We start from the raw sequence: 18,964 nt of genomic DNA, 5'->3' as shown, positions 1-18,964 counted from the left end.
AATAGTTATTGAGACACTCTAAAGTTGAGAATTGTTTGTGAATGCATCTATTACATACAAAGAATTTAGCACCTGGAGGTTCCCACTACGATGTCTTGACGTTGACATGTCGACGGACGATAATTTTTTAACAAGTTGAAAGATGTGGTTGAACGAGAATCGAAATGTTTTCACGATGACTAGTAACTATTACGCACTACAAAAACGATGTATAGGGAACGATTAGCGATCCGTCTAATGCCCCCTTTACAGACGAATACCCGTCCAGTCACTCGTCAAGCGGATTAGTTTGATGTTAAACAATTAGCAGCTGAAGCTGGTCCGGCTCCTATCAGGACATTTTACAAGCAGGGTTAGATGAAATATTTACTAACTATCACCTGTTTAACAGCTAATCTGCACTAATCCCGGGTTCCTTACGCTGCAAGTTATTCTAAGAGCACAGCTGCAGCAAAACAGATCTAGTAGTCAACGCACTGAGAGCATAAGCTTTCAGAGGTCACTAAAGTGATCCCAACATGGGACATATCCAACCACCTAGTGTGAAGACTGCTTTCCCCACACTTATTGTAGGGGTGATACAAGTAGTTTCAGAAAGATTACCTTTATATCAGATCAGCCCGACATGTGTACTATTCCAAGAGCCCATCTGCAGTTCTCTCCTTATTTACGGACTATTTGGAGACCCAAGCACTTGTAACCTTGTTTTAGAACCTTACCCCTCTACCTATAGTATATAGTCACCACAAGCTTTTCCTCTTCAAGGTGTCCTCTTTGAGAAATCAAATGGAGTAGGACCGCATAGTTGGCAGCAGTAAATATCTGAGATATAGCCGAATAGCCCAAGTACCAGAATAGACCAAGTAATCATCATTTGCCAGCTCTTATAAAATGTATTAAAGGTGTCATCAGGTATCAAATTTGGCCTTAAAGTTACAGATAGGGTTCCTGGACCAGGAGTGGCTGCAATGAGCTTCTGTCCCTCTGGATGAGCCCTACCATTCCTGCATTAGATAATGAGAACTATGCTAAACTTTTCCTATGGTGGCACTACAGAGGAATTTGGTTCCCCAGCAGTTTATAACCAATCACTAGAGGCCCCAGTAATACAAAACCCTGTGATCATCAATCAAAGGATTGGCTAAAGTGGAAGGCCCTTTCAAATAGGGCCAGTTATTTCTTTGGATATGTCACTTTTCGTCAACACTGGCGCATACTTTCTTAAATCTCCATTTTGCCATGTCTCAATTATTCCTCCTGGAAAAGTATGAACTGACAACTGTGTTGTGAATTTTGCCATTTCCTTAGTCAATGGGCATGTGCTCACCTCATATCTTATAATGCTGCAGTTCTCTGAAGTGATTAGTTGGGACCCCCATTGTGCAAGGAAAGATTTTACAGAGGATCAGAGAGCTGACGCAGTGATGTAGCCCTTTCCTTTCTCAGTATCAGTGGGGTTCCCATAGTCAGATACCCACCGAACAGAAAGTGCGAACGCATCCTATTGCAGTGGAAGTGTTGAAAACTCATTTAGGCTACCTACACAAGTGGCGGATTAAGAGTGTATTGTGCCGAAAAAAACTCAGCATAAGGCTACATGCACACGACCGTGGTGTGTTTTGCGGTCCCCACGTTCTGCAATTTGCGGAAAGGCACGGACAGCCTTTTTTGCCGGGCCATGGATCAGAGCAACAGATGTGAACAGCACAAGGAGTACTGTCTGCATCATTTGCAGCCCCATTGAAGTGAATGGCTCCGCATCCAAGCCGCCAAAACTGCGGCTCGGATGCGGACAAAAACAACGGCCGTGTGCATGAGGCCTAATACAGTATCAGCAAAAAGTATGAGAGACGTACACTTTGCATTTTTCTTTGATGCTGAAATTAACCTGTTGTGCGGATTTTGAAATTGCCTGACAGATCTTGCACTACTGGACAGGCCACATTAAACCGGCTGCAGCAGTGACTACATGTGCAGCCAATGTGACTTCAGCACTGCAGCCTGGTAAACACAGCACAGCCAGGAAAACCCGAGTGGCAGAGTAGGGTCTGTCAGGCAAGTTCCTTACTGCAGACAGACCCCAAGGACTATCCAGTTTTCTCCTGAAATTGGGCAACCCCTTTAACTCCAGGGTCACATGTACCAGACAGGTACTGGATGATTGATAATCAGGATTATTAGACATGAGCCATAGAAAAGAACCACACATTAAAATTCACTTCTAGATAAACTATGACTTGAAGCCCAAAAGAAATTAATACCCATTCTGTTGTAATTTTACTTCCCAAACACCTTCAATCTTCTGCTCCTGACACTGAGTTCCACATTGTAATGTCATTCTTTACAATATATTTGCCGTCCTTTTTTCCTTCACATTTAGGAGTCACAAATGTGTTAGAGCTGGCATTTCATCTGACTCCTCGTGCTAGTTACCGTGACATTGACAAGTAGTCCATAAGCGGAACAAAAAAAATTGTGGAAAAAAAGAAAAAAAAGTGCCCACTCAGTCAGGCTGTAAATATCTATTTGTGAGGCCTTTGCTCCCTGGAGACCAGCTGGCAAGTGTAAAAACAGCAGGTGAAAGAGAGACTGTTTATCAGCTGGAAACCCTAGAGACACTGGCACCCACCTGAGGACGGAGGGTGGAACCAGCAGGGGACAGAGGATTCCTGGGTCATATCCAACAAACAGATAAGCCACGTCATATTACAGCCAAGCATAGAACTAGCATTTCAGAACTGCGGCACCTAAGGGTTAACAGAACCCAGTAACAGCACAATGCTGCCTGTCCGGTTTGGATAAAACAACGCAGACGTTTCTAAATGATGGAAAGCCTCACGACTTTCTGCTCTGGTGCCTGCACATGAAGCGGATCACCGGCAAAGCATATCAGAGATACCACTAATCTCATGTACTCTGCGTTTTACTTGGGAGCAGAAATTAGCTGGATGCGCGGATTGTGAAATCTGCAACATGACCATTGTTTTCTTGTGCAGATTTCACCTTTTTAAATGGAAGGGTGAGATCTGTGGAAAATGTGCATCAAATCCACACCAAAAAGCAATAAATAGTGAGGATTTACGTGCATTTTTTGGTACAGAATTCATGCAGATTTTCTGCACATAAACCTGCACTGTGTGCAGCCACAGTATCAAACCTGGGGTATTTCAGGAGATATAGAATAAAATATATATATATATATATATATATATATATACACACACATACATACATATACATACATACATACATACACACACATACATAAGTATTAAAAGAAGAAAATAGTCTGTACAGTGAGAATGTGAAGTGCGCGGAGAAGGAACTGCTTCAGCCAGCACGGATGTAAGGCAATCATGTGCCTGTCATCTGTACAGACAGTGAAATAAAGCCAGTAGACACATTATACATGTCTGCAGGTACAAGTAACTAAAAAGGTAAGTAAAGTACAGGTTAAGTAACAATTCCCCATAGTTTTCTTACAGAATACACACAAAGTGCTGGTGGCCAGGGCTCCAGCCTTTCCAAACTTTGGAGTAAGACACAATGCTTTCAATGACTAAGAGAGGTGACCAACTTTACAAACATTTTATATAGTAGAATGAAAATTCCCAGGAAAAATGATTAGAAAAGGGAGATCAGCAACAGCAAGACAGCCCCAAACTTACAGTGAACCTAGAAGCAGGAATGATGCGAGATCCTCACTAGCAGAACCAGAAAGGTCAAATTTCCTTCCTGGTTTCGTCTAGAGAACAGTTTGGCAAATCTGCCGAGTTTTAACTCCACCCAGCATCCTATTAGAGGAGTAGCACAGCGTGGGGGCTATCACAACAAAGCAAAGATGCCATTCATCAGGGGGAAAATACAGGCATGGGGTTCTCCAGCTTTAACTCATTTTGGCTCCCCACTGGATGTGTGAAGGGAAGCACACTTACCTGCTCCTCCTCTCCACAACTGCATGCCCTGCGCTCCAGTAACCCCTCAAAGTCTCAGCCTGGAAGGGGGTTAGGTGTACCATTACACCGATGAATGGCCACAATGTCCCTCAAGTGGTACGTCACTAGGAGTATAGGGGAGCAGGCAAGTCCACTTCCCTTCACGGGTCCAGCAGGGGAAGCAAACATTTCTTAAAAAGCTGGATAACCCTTTAAAGGGAGTCTGTCACCACATTTTAGCATGTTAGACCGTTAAAATAGGGTTATGTGATCCAGCCAGAACATAAAAACGGTACCTTTGTGGTAGAAAACTGACTTTTCAATTTGCAGAAAACAAACTTATAAGATTATCTTCTGAGCCCTCTCAAGTGCCCAGGGCGGTCTCTCAATCCTCGGAGCCCCAGGCAGGCACCTCCTAAACGGCTGATAACTCCGCCCTCCGTGCGCCTCTGCCCGCCCGTTTACTCCCCCTCCCCTGTCCCTTTCCACTGCGGCTGTGCGGTACAAATCGTAGCGGGCGCATGCGCAATAGGTATTGCGATGCCCTGCCAGGAGCGGGCATCGCAATGCGCATGCGCCCGCTACGATTTGTACCGCACTGCCGCAGTGGAAAGGGACAGGGGAGGGGAGTAAACGCGCGGGCAGAGGCGCACGGAGGGCGGAGTTATCAGCCGTTTAGGAGGTGCTGCCTGGGGCTCCGAGGATTGAGAGACCGCCCTGGGCACTTGAGAGGGCTCAGAACATAATCTTATAAGTTTGTTTTCTGCAAATTGAAAAGTCAGTTTTCTACCACAAAGGTACCGTTTTTATGTTCTGGCTGGATCACATAACCCTATTTTAACGGTCTAACATGCTAAAATGTGGTGACAGACTCCCTTTAAGATTAACAAAATAATAATATTAATGTTTACCATGCAGTGAATGAGGAATCTGCAGATTTATCACAGACAGTGCACCCTTAGCTCCAAGCAATGAGGCGCAGTGCAGAACTACACGTCCACCAGGTTTTACACTGTAAACGTGACATGTGCCGTAATAATGTAGAAATGGTAGCTTCCAGCGCCATTTAGACCTCGGCAGTATGCGATTCTGCATTGCTCGTTTGTCTGAGGTTTTTGCTAGGAAAAACAAAGCTCAAACCCCCCCCCATAATTTTCTACTTTTTCTTCTCATTTGCATATTTCTAGGGATGGCGTGCAGGATAAATTGAAATGGCGCAGTTCTTGTTTTAATATTCTATTACTGTAGCCTGTATTATACTAGAGGGCAAGTTTATATACAGGGTGGCCTACGAAAAAAGTAGCCCGCCTCCAATATCTCTAAATCAAACTGCCTAATAGTAAATCGGTTGTCCATAGCAACTAAGACTGATTTACTATTAGGCAGTTTGATTTGAAGATATTGGAGGCGGGCAACTTTTTTCGTGGGCCACCCTGTATATAAACTTGCCCTCTAGTATAATACAGGCTACAGTAATAGAATATTAAAACCATTTGATAAAACAAGAACTGCGCCATTTCAACTTATCCTAGCTATGTTTTTCTTTTTCCTAGCAAAAACCTCAGACAAACGAGCAATGCAGAATCGCATACTGCCGAGGTCTAAATGGCGGTGGAAGCTACAATTTCTACATTATTACGGCACAGTGTAAAACCTGGTGGATGTGTAGTTCTGCACTGCGCCTCATTGCTTGGAGATAAGGGTGCACTGTCTTTGATAAATCTGCAGTGGTGGGGGACATTTCCAACCAAACTCTGCGCCCCAGATTTTTTTAACAGCGTGTGAATTCAGACAGGGTGCACATTTGAAAAGTTGTTACTCAACATTTTCTAACTTTTTATTTTAAACAGAATTTTTTTTATTATTTGTTTTTGTATGAAAACTTCAATTTCTGAAGAGGTGAAAAAACAGCAATTTTTTTTTTTTTTGACGTTTCAAATTTTACAGCATTTACCATGTGGTACAAATGGTTATCATTACTCTGAGCGTCAGTATAATTGATAATAGGGGTGTGCGATATGGCCTAAATAGAGGTTAAATTTACTTTTTATTTAATAACTATTAGCCTCCTTAGGGGCTAGAAGCCTTTTCCTATTAACCCTAATAGAGCTCCATCAGGGTGAATAGGATCTTACACTCTCCATAGTGCACACAGCAGCAGTGAGCCGACTATGGCAGCCAGGGCTTCAGTAGCGTCCTGGCTGCCATGGTTACCGATCGGAGCCCCGCGATTACACTGCTGGGGCTCCGATCAGAAGCTGCCACCAATGATTTAATCGTGTGGAGGGGGGGCACAATTAATATAATACTTAGAGGGGGAGTAGAAGGGAGGGGCTGTGGCCACTGCGCCACCAAGGAATATAGTTAATAGGCCTGAATACAAACGTAGCCTGCATGTGCCAGGCATATTAACTATATTTATTGGTGGCACAGTGGCCACAGTCCCTCCTCCTCCTACTCTGTTCTCATTGGTGGTCAGCGGCAGCCGCACACAGTGGGGAGGGAGGGACTCCCCCCTTCTCCACTGTGCCGGCTCAGGAGAACATGGTGCATGCCAAGAGCGGCGTATGCCATGTTCTAGACCACGATATGGCGATAAACAAAATCTCTATCATTAGCCAAATTCATACTGTTTATATCGCATATAGTCTATATCGCCCACCCTAATTGAAGGGATACCACATTTATATGTATTTTTAAAATGTTTTACTACTTTTGCCTCTCTATATTCTGACGCAGCGCTGCTCCCACTCAAGTGAAAGAATAGTTTTCACATCAAACAGGAAGGTAGGAAACCTCTTGAGAACTACGCTGGCCTCTCAAGATTCTGAAGAAGCCATTAGAAAGGTGTGAACTGACTGATCAATGTGGAGCATGCACAGTGACCTTAGTAATGGCACATAAACAGCTGTCTCCATACAGGAAGGATAAACTAATTGTAAAGAGTGAGAAAGCAGTGAATGTACTGGCATCACAAACATAGCGCACATCCTCTTCTCACTGCAGATTTGGGCAGTATTTTGCTTCTGGGACCCTCAGAATAAAAAATAATTTTTTTTTGGGTGACTTGTTTGAATTTGTCTTAAAAAAATAATAATGATGGGAGATAGAGATATAGATGTATATCAGCAGCACAGTGACAAATAGGTTTGGGTACAAATCCTATGGAAAGGTGGACAACTTTTCCTCAAGTATAATTTATCCAAAGAAAAGGCAGCACTCCAACTGTGATGAAAGGTGATGACCCGTTTATTCCCTGGCAACGTTTCAGCTCACACAATGGGGCCTTTGTCAAGCCTTTGTCACAATCCCTTTAGATCTAATAGGTCATGATTTCCTGTTCTGTACAGGTAAGGCTACTTTCACACTTGCGTTCAGAGCGGATCCATTTGGGGTCTGCACAGACGGATCCGCTCATATAATGCAGACGATGGATCCGTTCAGATGGATCCGTCTGCATTATATTTTAGAAAAAATTCTAAGTGTGAAAGTAGCTCAGACGGATCCGTCCAGACTTTACATTTAAAGTCAATGGGGGACGGATCCGTTTGAAAATTGAGCCATATTGTGTCAACTTCAAACGGATCCGTCCCCATTGACTTACATTATAAGTCTGAACGGTTCCGTTTGGATGCCAAACTGATGCATTCTGAGCGGATCCGCATCCACTCAGAATGCATTAGGGCAGTACGGATGCGTTTGGGGCCGCTTGTGAGAGCCTTCAAACGGAACTCAAAAGCGGAGCCTAAGGATGACCTATTTTTCAGTTCATCTGTTCAGTCAGAACCCCCAAAAAAAAAAAAAACTGATCCTGTGCTTGTTATGTACATCTGGCATCTATCTATTTCAGCTATTTCTAGCTGAGATACGTTTTTTAAAACAGGAAATTAAAAATAAATAAAAAATAATTAAAATGCACTGCATGCAAGACCCCCCCCCCCCCCAACCCCTTTAAGTCAATGGGCTTAACTCATCCACTGGGTCTATGGCCCCATGTAGAAGCTCTCAAGGGACAGAAAGTTACATTTTTAGGCTTAGTGGCCAGTGCAAAATAGCCGTTAAAAACAGATAGATGGACAGAAAATAAAATGCACACAGTGATGCAAAATGTCCATGAAAAACTAAGTGTATCCGGTTTTAATAACATAATTTTTTTCACTGTTGTGCGATTGTAGCTAAGGATAGGTCATGAGTATTTAGCTCCAAGAAAACCCCTTTAAAGGCTCATGCACATGGCCGTATTTTGGGTCCATATTTTTTGCAGAACGGATGCGGACCCACTTATTTCAATGCACACGTCAGTTCCGTGGCGCACCCCCCCCCCCCCCCAAAAGATAGAACATGTCCTACTCTTGCCTGTTTTGCGGACAAAGATAAGACATTCCTACAAAAAATAAACTAATCCACCGAGTCCTAATGCTCCATTAAAGAAATGTCACTTTATAGGATTAGAATAGAAAAGTTACCTTCAACCGAGTCAGAAAAAGAAACTTCTGAGCAGTTAACTCATGTAGAAGAGGGGTCTCAAACTGTGAAGAGAAAATAAATGAAGTCACTTGTCGAATGTACACCATGAGATATGCATAAAATAAATCGGGTCACATGTGGAGCACCAGAATCAGAAAACCGGTATTCAATTGTTAATGGGAGTATAAGGCCTCCTTCACACGACCGTATGGCTTTTTTGGTGTTTTGCGGTCTATTTTTCACGGATCCATTGTTCCATTTTTTGTTTCCGTTGTGTTTCAGTTTCTGTTCCTTTTCCGTATTGCATATACATTTTGCATAACATTTTTAATAGATGGTTCCGCAAAAAAGGAACAGATAAAGATATGGCATTTCCGTATGTGTTCTGTTTTTTTTTTTTGCGTTCCGTAAAAAAAAAGTAGTGTGAAAGAGGCCTAATACAGAGGTGCTCAGAATTCACTATTAAAAGGTAACCTTGGAAAACCCCTTTAAATAGAAGCAAAAAAAAAAAAAAAAAAATGCCCTAAATAATGCCGACAGTGTAACCGTCCACTCATGAGGCCGAGACTGGCAATACTTTCCGCTGTGGATTGACAGGCCTGCAAGCCGAGCCCTGAACCACAGCTGTCCAGCAAGCCGTTTAGACTGGTCAGAAGACAAGGCGAGATAGATATTCTTGAAAAGTACTAGTTGAATGCTAGAAGAACGCATGCTGGAAATGTAGGAGGTCACATTTACCGCTAACAACCTATGTACGCGTGATCCGTTTTACTAAAGCGCAGCCACGGAAAGCTAGGCTGTTGAGAACCATCCGTGAACCACCCACTTCCTACGTTTTTCTGAGACACTGTTGTAAATGGGATATTTCTAGAAGTGAGAGTCTGGATGTGGATTCACAGTACAATGGATGAGGTTTTCAATGAGCTCTTACCGCGTAGCCCTCACTACTTTCTTATAGGCCTCATGCACACCGCTGTTGGCAGTTTTGCTGTCCACAAAACACAGAAACCGGCCATGTGCGTCCCGCATTTTGAGGAACAGCCGGCCCCTAATAGAACAGTCCTATCCTTGTCTGTAATACAGACAATAGGACATGTTCTATCATTCTGCAGATGCGGTCAATGTCAGACATTGAAACAGAGCCCTAGTATTGGATAACCCTTATAATACAGGTCCTTCTAAAAAAAATAGCATATTGTGATAAAGTTCATTATTTTCTGTAATGTACTGATAAACATTAGACTTTCATATATTTTAGATTCATTACACACCAACTGAAGTAGTTCAAGCCTTTTATTGTTTTAATATTGATGATTTTGGCATACAGCTCATGGAAACCCAAAATTCCTATCTAAAAAAATTAGCATATCATGAAAAGGTTCTCTAAACGAGCTATTAACCTAATCATCTGAATCAACTAAGTAACTCTAAACACCTGCAAAAGATTCCTGAGGCTTTTAAAAACTCCCAGCCTGGTTCATTACTCAAAACCGCAATCATGGGTAAGACTGCCGACCTGACTGCTGTCCAGAAGGCCATCATTGACACCCTCAAGCAAGAGGGTAAGACACAGAAAGAAATTTCTGAGCGAATAGGCTGTTCCCAGAGTGCTGTATCAAGGCACCTCAGTGGGAAGTCTGTGGGAAGGAAAAAGTGTGGCAGAAAACGCTGCACAACGAGAAGAGGTGACCGGACCCTGAGGAAGATTGTGGAGAAGGACCGATTCCAGACCTTGGGGGACCTGCGGAAGCAGTGGACTGAGTCTGGAGTAGAAACATCCAGAGCCACCGTGTACAGGCGTGTGCAGGAAATGGGCTACAGGTGCCGCGTTCCCCAGGTCAAGCCACTTTTGAACCAGAAAAAGCGGCAGAAGCGCCTGACCTGGGCTACAGAGAAGCAGCACTGGACTGTTGCTCAGTGGTCCAAAGTACTTTTTTCGGATGAAAGCAAATTTTGCATGTCATTCGGAAATCAAGGTGCCAGAGTCTGGAGGAAGACTGGGGAGAGGGAAATGCCAAAATGCCTGAAGTCCAGTGTCAAGTACCCACAGTCAGTGATGGTCTGGGGTGCCATGTCAGCTGCTGGTGTTGGTCCACTGTGTTTTATCAAGGGCAGGGTCAATGCAGCTAGCTATCAGGAGACTTTGGAGCACTTCATGCTTCCATCTGCTGAAAAGCTTTATGGAGATGAAGATTTCATTTTTTAGCACGACCTGGCACCTGCTCACAGTGCCAAAACCACTGGTAAATGGTTTACTGACCATGGTATTACTGTGCTCAATTGGCCTGCCAACTCTCCTGACCTGAACCCCATAGAGAATCTGTGGGATATTGGGAAGAGAAAGTTGAGAGACGCAAGACCCAACACTCTGGATGAGCTTAAGGCCGCTATCGAAGCATCCTGGGCCTCCATAACACCTCAGCAGTGCCACAGGCTGATTGCCTCCATGCCACGCCGCATTGAAGCAGTTATTTCTGCAAAAGGATCCCCGACCAAGTATTGAGTGCATAACTGAACAGAATTATTTGAAGGTTGACTTTTTTTGTATTAAAAACACTTTTCTTTTATTGGTCGGATGAAATATGCTAATTTTTTTAGATAGGAATTTTGGGTTTTCATGAGCTGTATGCCAAAATCATCAATATTAAAACAATAAAAGGCTTGAACTACTTCAGTTGAGTGTAATGAATCTAAAATATATGAAAGTCTAATGTTTATCAGTACATTACAGAAAATAATGAACTTTATCACAATATGCTAATTTTTTTAGAAGGACCTGTATTTGATGAGGCACGCGAAGGGGATATCACATCAGTCTGTGAGGCCTTCATAACCATTCTGGTCTGACAACTTTTTGATAAAGGTAAGAATGCATGAAATTTCCTCACGTCTCGAGCACAGAGATTTGTTTTCTGTCACGTGTGCTTTAATGGCTTTTTTACCATTGTGTATGAACTGTGTTTATACTTTCAGGCTTACTTGTGTGAAGTCGGCACATATGCATTGTATATCTCTGTGCATTCAGACGACTAAGTGTTTTGTGGATCTGCAAAACACGGATACCGAAACGCACATGGCCGGCCTTATAATAGTACTGCCTATTCTTGGACAACAATAATACATCCTCTACATCAGGGATCAGCAACCTTCGGCACTCCAGGTGTTCTGAAACTACAACTCCCAGAATGCTCCATTCACTTCTATGGGAGTTGTGAGAACAGCTGAGCATGTTTTCATGCTGGGAGTTGTAGTTTCACAGCAGCTGGAGTGCCAAAGGTTGCTGATCCCTGCTCTAGATTTTTTGCGGAGCCGCAGAACTGAACTACGGATGCGGACAGCACACTGCATTGAAATGAATGGGTCCACACCCAAATTCCTGAACGGATACGGACCCAAACAGTCAAGTGAATGAGATCTATGGCAGGGGAACCTGGGCACTTGCGATGGCTCATTAGCATATCATAAAACGATTTGGAGGATCTGAATAACTAAACACAGGAACATCTGTGTCATGTCTGTGTCCCACTGAACTATGTGATCGGTTTTAAAACCGGTGGTGACAGACTCCCAAATAAAAATAAAAATCACGCCGATACTGAATAAGCCAAAAAGCCACAAAGCTGGCACATGTGCGTGTATGCAACCTACACAATACTATTGTGTTCTTCTTGGACATAACCTATACTTCTGTAATTTATGAAGCCCATGTCCGGTATTATCAGGGAAATACAGTACCAGGTACGTGGAGGAGATTTTCAAGCTCTCATGTACACGGTGCAGAAATTGACCTGCAGCCTGGCAATTGTTTTCACCCCTTGAAACACAAAGGGTAAAGGTCCCTTTACACGTGACAATATTACAGCAGACTGTCAGAAAGGCAGCGTTCATCCCGACAGCTAGCGGAGGAGACTGCTGCATTTACATGCACTGATCTCCACAGTATGGGGAAGAGCGATCACTAATGCCATCGCTTTTCCCCATAAGAAATTGTTGTTTCCTGGCAGTAGATCGTGTTTACACGGCACACTCTGATTACCTAATGAACGTAATCGGGGGTACGTTTACATTGCCCTCATTAGCGATAATCTGTGCGATTCTCTGACTGTGTAAGGGGGCCTTAAGATCTGGGGAAAATCCACAAGTAAAACAGCATAAACTACACTGCCGTGTGCTCATACAGTCCCACAAGATAAAGGCGAGTGACATTTCTATGGCAGAAGGAGGGGTCTCAAGTTTAATGGAAGGAAAGCAGATTATGATATCAGTTAGCATGAAGCAGGGACTGAGTTCCACAACGATAGCACAATGACTTCCATTTCTATCACACAGATCCCCCAACAGCTGCAGGGCATCTATACAAGCCACGCTCAGTTCTCAGCGCCAAGCAGCTGGGGGTCAAGATGGAAGATGTCAAATAATAAAAATGATGTCTCCTCCATGGCACCTAGAGTGCATTTACATCAGATTCTCTGGTTTCATTTTATGCACTGCTTAAAGGGCATCTGTCAGCAGAATTGTACCTGGCTGACCTGTTACTTGTGCGCTTGGCAGCTGGGTTGGTCCCATGTTCATATGTGCCCACATTGCTAAGGAAAATTACACTTTATTAAATGCAACTGAGCCTCGGAGCAACGGGGGCAATGTCATTACTCCTAGAGGCTCAGCGCTCTCTGCACTTTGACAGGACCAGGTATGATGACGTTTCCACTGTGTGGCGTTTGCACATGTAACAGGTCAGACTGTGTCATAGGTACAAATCAACTGACAGGTGCCCTTTAACCCCTTCATTTTTGCGTTTTTCACTCCCCAAAGTCCTTATTATTATCCTTTTATTTTTCCGTTCACATAGCCTTATGAGGGCTTATTTTTTGCGGGACAAGTTGTACTTTCTAATGGCACCATTTACGGTTGCATACCATGTAGCGGAAAAAAGTTCCAAATAGGATAGAATTGGCAAAAAAAAAGTTTTTTACTTATTTTTGGGTACATTATGTGGTAAAATTGACCTGTTCTCTTCATTCTCCAGGTCAATACAGTACCAACGATACCACACTTGCATAATTTTTTTCTATATTAAAACGCAAGAAAAATTAACACATTTGAGGGGGAAAAAAATTATAACCAAATTCTGACCCCTATAACCTTTTTGTATTTATGTGTACGGGGCTATGTGAGGGCTCATTTTTTTAGGGACAATCTGTTCTTTTCAGTGATACCAATTTGAAGAGTGCTCACTTTTTATTTAAAAAAAATTATTGGTTATATAGCCATCATTGAACACTTCATTTGCACTACCAATACAAAGCTGCCACCTAGTGGCCTGTATTGGTATATTCCTGAAATAGGCAGCGAATCCTACTTGAGGCTTTGGGCTATTTCAGTAATGTAACAGGTTCCCTGATCTCAGTCGGGGAACACTTACCAGAGCAGAAGCCAGAGACTTCCGCTTCTGGACTGCGAAAATGCCGTGGTCACATTTGACCATGGCATCTGAAGGGTAAAATGTATGCAATCAGCTTTAAGGCTGATTGCATACATGTGCCGCGGATCTCTGCCATTTAAAATAGAAACCGGGCGCCATGTTTAGGGGACAGACTTCTGCTCTATAAGTACAGAGGAGGTCCTTAAAAGGGTTGCCCGGGATCACCCTTTTCACCCAGGCAGCCCCCGAGGCCAACATCGGAGCTCCGATGCTCTCCTTTGCTCTGCGCTTAATTTAATCGCGCAGGGCACTTTTTTTTTTATCATAACACTGCTGGGCGGAAGCTTCAACCCAGCAGTGTGTTCGATGACGTCACCGGCTTTGATGGACGGGCTTTAGCGCTGCCCTAGCCATTTTAATGGCATGGGGGGCAGCGCTAAATCCCGCCCATCAGTGCCGGCGACGTCACCGGGCTTCCTGGCAGCCCCATGAAGAGCACGGTACGTCACCGGATCTCCAAAAAAATGCATTTGTCATGCGTGATTTAGCGCAGGGCAAAGGAGAGCATCGGAGCATGAACTGCTCCAATGCTCAAGTCAGGGGGGCGGCCTGGGTGAAAATGGAGGAATGTCTGTGACAACCCTTTTAAGTGGTTAAAATACCCAACATTCATGTATGATATAGGGTAGGACACATCACAGAAAGTGGAGGTCATTTATTAAGGGACTTGCACTATTTTAGCAAAAAAATAAAAATACAGACGTATATGTTTTAGAAAAGCTACGCCAGGCACACAGACTGCCATAGATTTGTATGCGTCTAGTGATAAATTAACCGAACCTTACGGCAGCACAGGGGGGAAATCTAAGACCAGCGTAAAAAGCCGGTCTTAAGCCTCATGCAGACATCCGTGAGATACCGGACTGGCATTGCAGGAGCGCACAGCGTCATTGGTTGCTATGACGCTGTGCGCTTTGTGCTGCCACCGCAGTACAGTAATACACTCGTACAGATGATACGAGTGTATTACTGTACAGCAGCGGCAGCACGAAGCGCACGGCGTCATAGCAACCAATGACGCTGTGCGCTCCTGCAATGCCAGTCCGGTATCTCACGGACTGTGTTCCACGGACGTCTGCATGAGGCTTTAGTAATTCACCCCCTATAACAATTGACTTATCTCTCTGACCTGTATGACATTATGGCACTGTCCTAATCTAAAAGAACTCTAGACTCTCTCTTAAAGGGGTTGGCCAGTACTCACTACTAGCTGCACACGCATAAGTAGACTTCAGATAATCGATCCAAACACTGTTTGAAATGCTGTTTCCATACAGCATTAAAATGTACTGGCTGCGACGAGGAAAACTTTGGTAAATAACTTCAGCATTCCGCTATGCTTATTTAAAAACATTCTAAAATAGGAATCTGAGGTGGGCTTTGTTATTACCGAGGTACCCACCGTACCAAAGCCAACCGGATTCCTATTTTAGAAAGTTTTTAAATAAGCAGTGCGGAATACCAAAGTTATTTCCGGAAGTCTGGCGCAACTTCGGGCGAGACAAAGTTTTCCTCCACGGAGCCCATAACTTTACGGAGCACAGCGCCAGTGTCCAGGAGAACAGACCTGCGTGTAAATAGGGTACGTTCTCATCAGTCTTTGAAATCCAGCAGCAAAACCGTCTCTGGGGTTCACCTTATCCAGCAACGCTAGAAACCGCCAGATCCTGGCATTGTCTGGCCATGTCGCTGATCCAGCCACTTTCCGGCATAAATGCCAGGTTTCTTCCGTACAAATACCACAGCGTTTTGTCCGTCCGACAGCATTTACGCCGGAACAAAGTGCCAGATCTCCTAATATTAGTATGAGCCTAGCATAAATAATACTAGTTTTACAAATCTATACATGGGCTGTACTAACAATATGGTGAAAAGCTGTTCCATGTAAAACACCCCCAAAAGACAAGGTCAGCGCTGACTGATTGACGCAGATAAATATATAACACTATAAAACTATGGGGTTAATGGCATCAGGTACATTCTGGGGCAACTTGCTGTTTATATGAGGCACATTGTTTTTATCAAATTGGACCTGCATGTGCCTCACATTAAAAGTAAATAACCTCATCATGTGTACCTCACATTAATGGTTAACCCAATGTTGCCCATTATTTGATGATGTGCTTGGGGGCCACTTATTTTTAATGTGAGGTACATGGGGTACTAATGTAACAGCACCATGTACCTCAGATTAATAACAGGTGACCACATCTCAAATCATGGCTACTGGCAACATTGCAGTTAACGAGTCACATTAACCCCAAATCTTGCTGGCTGCCTGATGCATGTTTTTTGCCTGCCTTTATTTTGAGGCCGGCTAATAATCTTGCAGTGTGTGGGCCGGGTACCTGCGCCGGCTGCTTTTCAGAGCACTAATGGCTGGGGACTGGAGAACAACAAACAGGAGCACACCAGCTGAGTCGGCGCAGCGGTAAACCCTCCCCCGTCCCTCCTACTACTTTAATAGTAGACATTCATTGGTGGCAGTGGTGCGGCGCCTCACAGCCCGCTCATTGTAATGGGCTCTGCGGCAGGGATTCCCTCCCTCCTTCTCCGACTATGGCCTGACGTGAACGTCGGGCGCGCATGCGTCTGACGTATGCACTTCTCTGCGGCCCGGAGGTTGGGGGGGACCTCTGGAATAGACTACCTCAGGACGTGGTCACTGCAGGAACAGTGGGCTTAGATAATTACCATTACTGATTGGGAAAATGTGGAGAAATCTGGTTCTCACTCTTTTCTAAAATTCACATACCCACCTGTCCCTTGGTTGAACATGATGGATTTATATCTTTTTTCAACCATTTTAACTATAATTATTCACATGCATTGTTCCAAACACATGGACAGCTAGTAAGATACTGGCCAGCCCCTTTAAGACCCAATTCATGTACATGGCTGTATTCGGAACCCTGGCCAGCCCCTTTAAGGGATCATTCATGTACATGGCTGTATTCGGAACCCTGGCCAGCCCCTTTAAGGGATCATTCATGTACATGGCTGTATTCGGAACCCTGGCCAGCCCCTTTAAGGGATCATTCAAGTACATGGCTGTATCAATGTGGGACAGATGCCCCATACTGCGCCTCAAATTTGGAACCTCCATGACTATTAAAACTGGGACCACCCCTCCCCCGGTCCTCCACACTGTACATGGGAGCGGTGATGGGGAAGCACGCACACTGCTGCTCCACTTACCATGAGATAAGCTACATTCACCCGACACTGAAAAAGCGGCCATACAAAACGGATGCACGTTTTTCATGGCCATGCTGCATCTGTTTGCGCATCAGTTTTCTGGCTGTTTTAAACTGCCGCTTTGCTTCCGTTTTTATCAGCTGTTAAACAGCCATTAACAGCAGATGTAGTTCATAGGCCTTTTTTCCCCCCACAACCCAACCCCTGCAATACCCAACTCCCTCCCATAGTGACCCCAGGACATCCAGCCCCCACACAGTGCCCCAGGACCTGAGGCTCCCCGCATCGTGATGTCACATCCTGTGACATCACAACGCTGGGAGCGTCCGGTCCTCCGCCTCCAGTGTGGCGCACACATTCCCTTGCGTTTAAGTGGAGGTGGTATCTTTTTAACCCCATGAAAGGCCCCATTGTACCTTTTTTTTTTTTTTAAACATCCATTAAAAACAGTTCCACTGATCTCAATAGAAGTTCAACAGGTTGTTAAAAAAAAAGCCAAGTGAACGGCCATAGACAAAGTTTTAGAATGGACGTGTAAAATGCAATAAAAAACACCTATCACACTGGCGTTTTTCCCGTTCTTGTGAAAGAGGCCTTAGGGCTCATGCATACACGTTAGAGGTCGGTTGGCAAGAATCAATGCTCCTCAGTCCTCACCATGAGGGGTTCAGTCCCTGTGATGGGGTGTCTCAAAAACCTAGAGAAAACCCCTTCATAAACTACTAAAAAGCAGACATCCCCTAACGTATGATCACACACATCATTGTCAGGAGGGGACAAGCACCCCCACTGGGAATCTTTTCCTGCAGACCATGTCTCCCCCCGAATCCATGAGGACACCCATAGGGCCCATGTCTGCCTAATAAAGCAGCACCCACTCCCCACAGGCGGCCTATGTATACAGTAGTGGCACATACACAGTACAGGCCACGGCTTACACTGACGGACGGCGGGAAGACATCCGGGCTGCAAAATGGCGTCTACCAGCAAACCCGGGGACACTACGAAGGCGGCGGGCGCTTCATACACACAACATGGCCTCACGGTTCTCTCTGCTTACCTGCTCGTTGCTTCCTCCTAGCACGGCGCAGACTCTGTGGAGAGCCGAGCGCTAACACGGCCACAAGACGCAAAGCGCGCACAGCATGCTGGGAATTGCCGTTTGCGACACCAAAGCAAGCTCTCGGCTGCAATCTGCACTTCCCGTAAAGTCCCGCGATATTGTGCGCGATTTCCCGGCAAGATGAAGAGGGGCGTGTTAGGGCATGGCCGCCTAGTCATGTGAGGCAGGAGTCTTGTTTACTCCAACACAACTAGTGTACAAACCGTGCTCTGTGCTGCAAGGGTTGAGGGGAGTGTTCACACACAGCATGCCGCTGCTGTACCCGAGCTCTGGCTCACCTGATTAAAACGCAGTTCTTTTGATGATCTGAGGCTCCTTTGCCGAGTTATGATACTTTTTCCTATTATGCAAATGAGGCCTTCGGTGCAATGGGGGTGTCATCTTTGTATTTGTTGCACCCAGGCTCTGCTTCTTTCTGTGGTCAGCCCCTGCCTGGCTGCTTTCATTGACAGATCCATGCAGTGGTAAAACAGGGAGGGAGAGGCTGGTCACAGAAAGGAGTGGAGCTTGGGTGTAATAGGGACAATGGTGACGCCCTCATTGCACCAAATGTCTAATTTGCATACTAAGAATAAGTATCATAACTGAAGAACTGAGCTTCAGATCAACAAATCAGAAACGGCGTTTTAACCCCTTCCTAACATCTGCCATACATGTACAGCAGATGTCAGGTTTTTGAAGAGAGACTCCGGAGTGGAGTGGGAGTCGTAGTCTGCTGTTTCACACAGCAGACCCCCCCGGGGTTAATGTCTGCGATTT

At 44.6% G+C, this 18,964-nt stretch overlaps 1 protein-coding gene across 3 annotated transcripts in view; it reads right to left on the bottom strand.

Moving 5' to 3' along the window:
- Nucleotides 1-18,548, bottom strand: part of THRAP3 (thyroid hormone receptor associated protein 3) — a 45,516-nt gene extending 26,968 nt beyond the window's left edge. For 2 of the 3 annotated variants that reach the window (XM_044287697.1, XM_044287700.1), the window contains exons 1-2: nucleotides 18,143-18,298; nucleotides 8,402-8,464 (exon numbers count right to left, since the gene is read on the bottom strand). The gene's annotated coding sequence lies outside the window, so the exon portion shown is untranslated. Of the gene's footprint in view, nucleotides 1-8,401; nucleotides 8,465-18,142; nucleotides 18,299-18,483 lie in introns of those variants that run through there. The other variant, XM_044287698.1, reaches the window with a different exon arrangement.
- Between the last annotated feature and the right edge of the window lie 416 nt (nucleotides 18,549-18,964).

The sequence above is a fragment of the Bufo gargarizans genome, chromosome 3 (assembly GCF_014858855.1).
Source record: "Bufo gargarizans isolate SCDJY-AF-19 chromosome 3, ASM1485885v1, whole genome shotgun sequence".
NCBI classification, from domain to species: domain Eukaryota; kingdom Metazoa; phylum Chordata; class Amphibia; order Anura; family Bufonidae; genus Bufo; species Bufo gargarizans.
The sequence above is the reverse complement of the archived record's forward strand: the minus strand, read 5'-3'. Positions and strand labels throughout refer to the sequence as shown.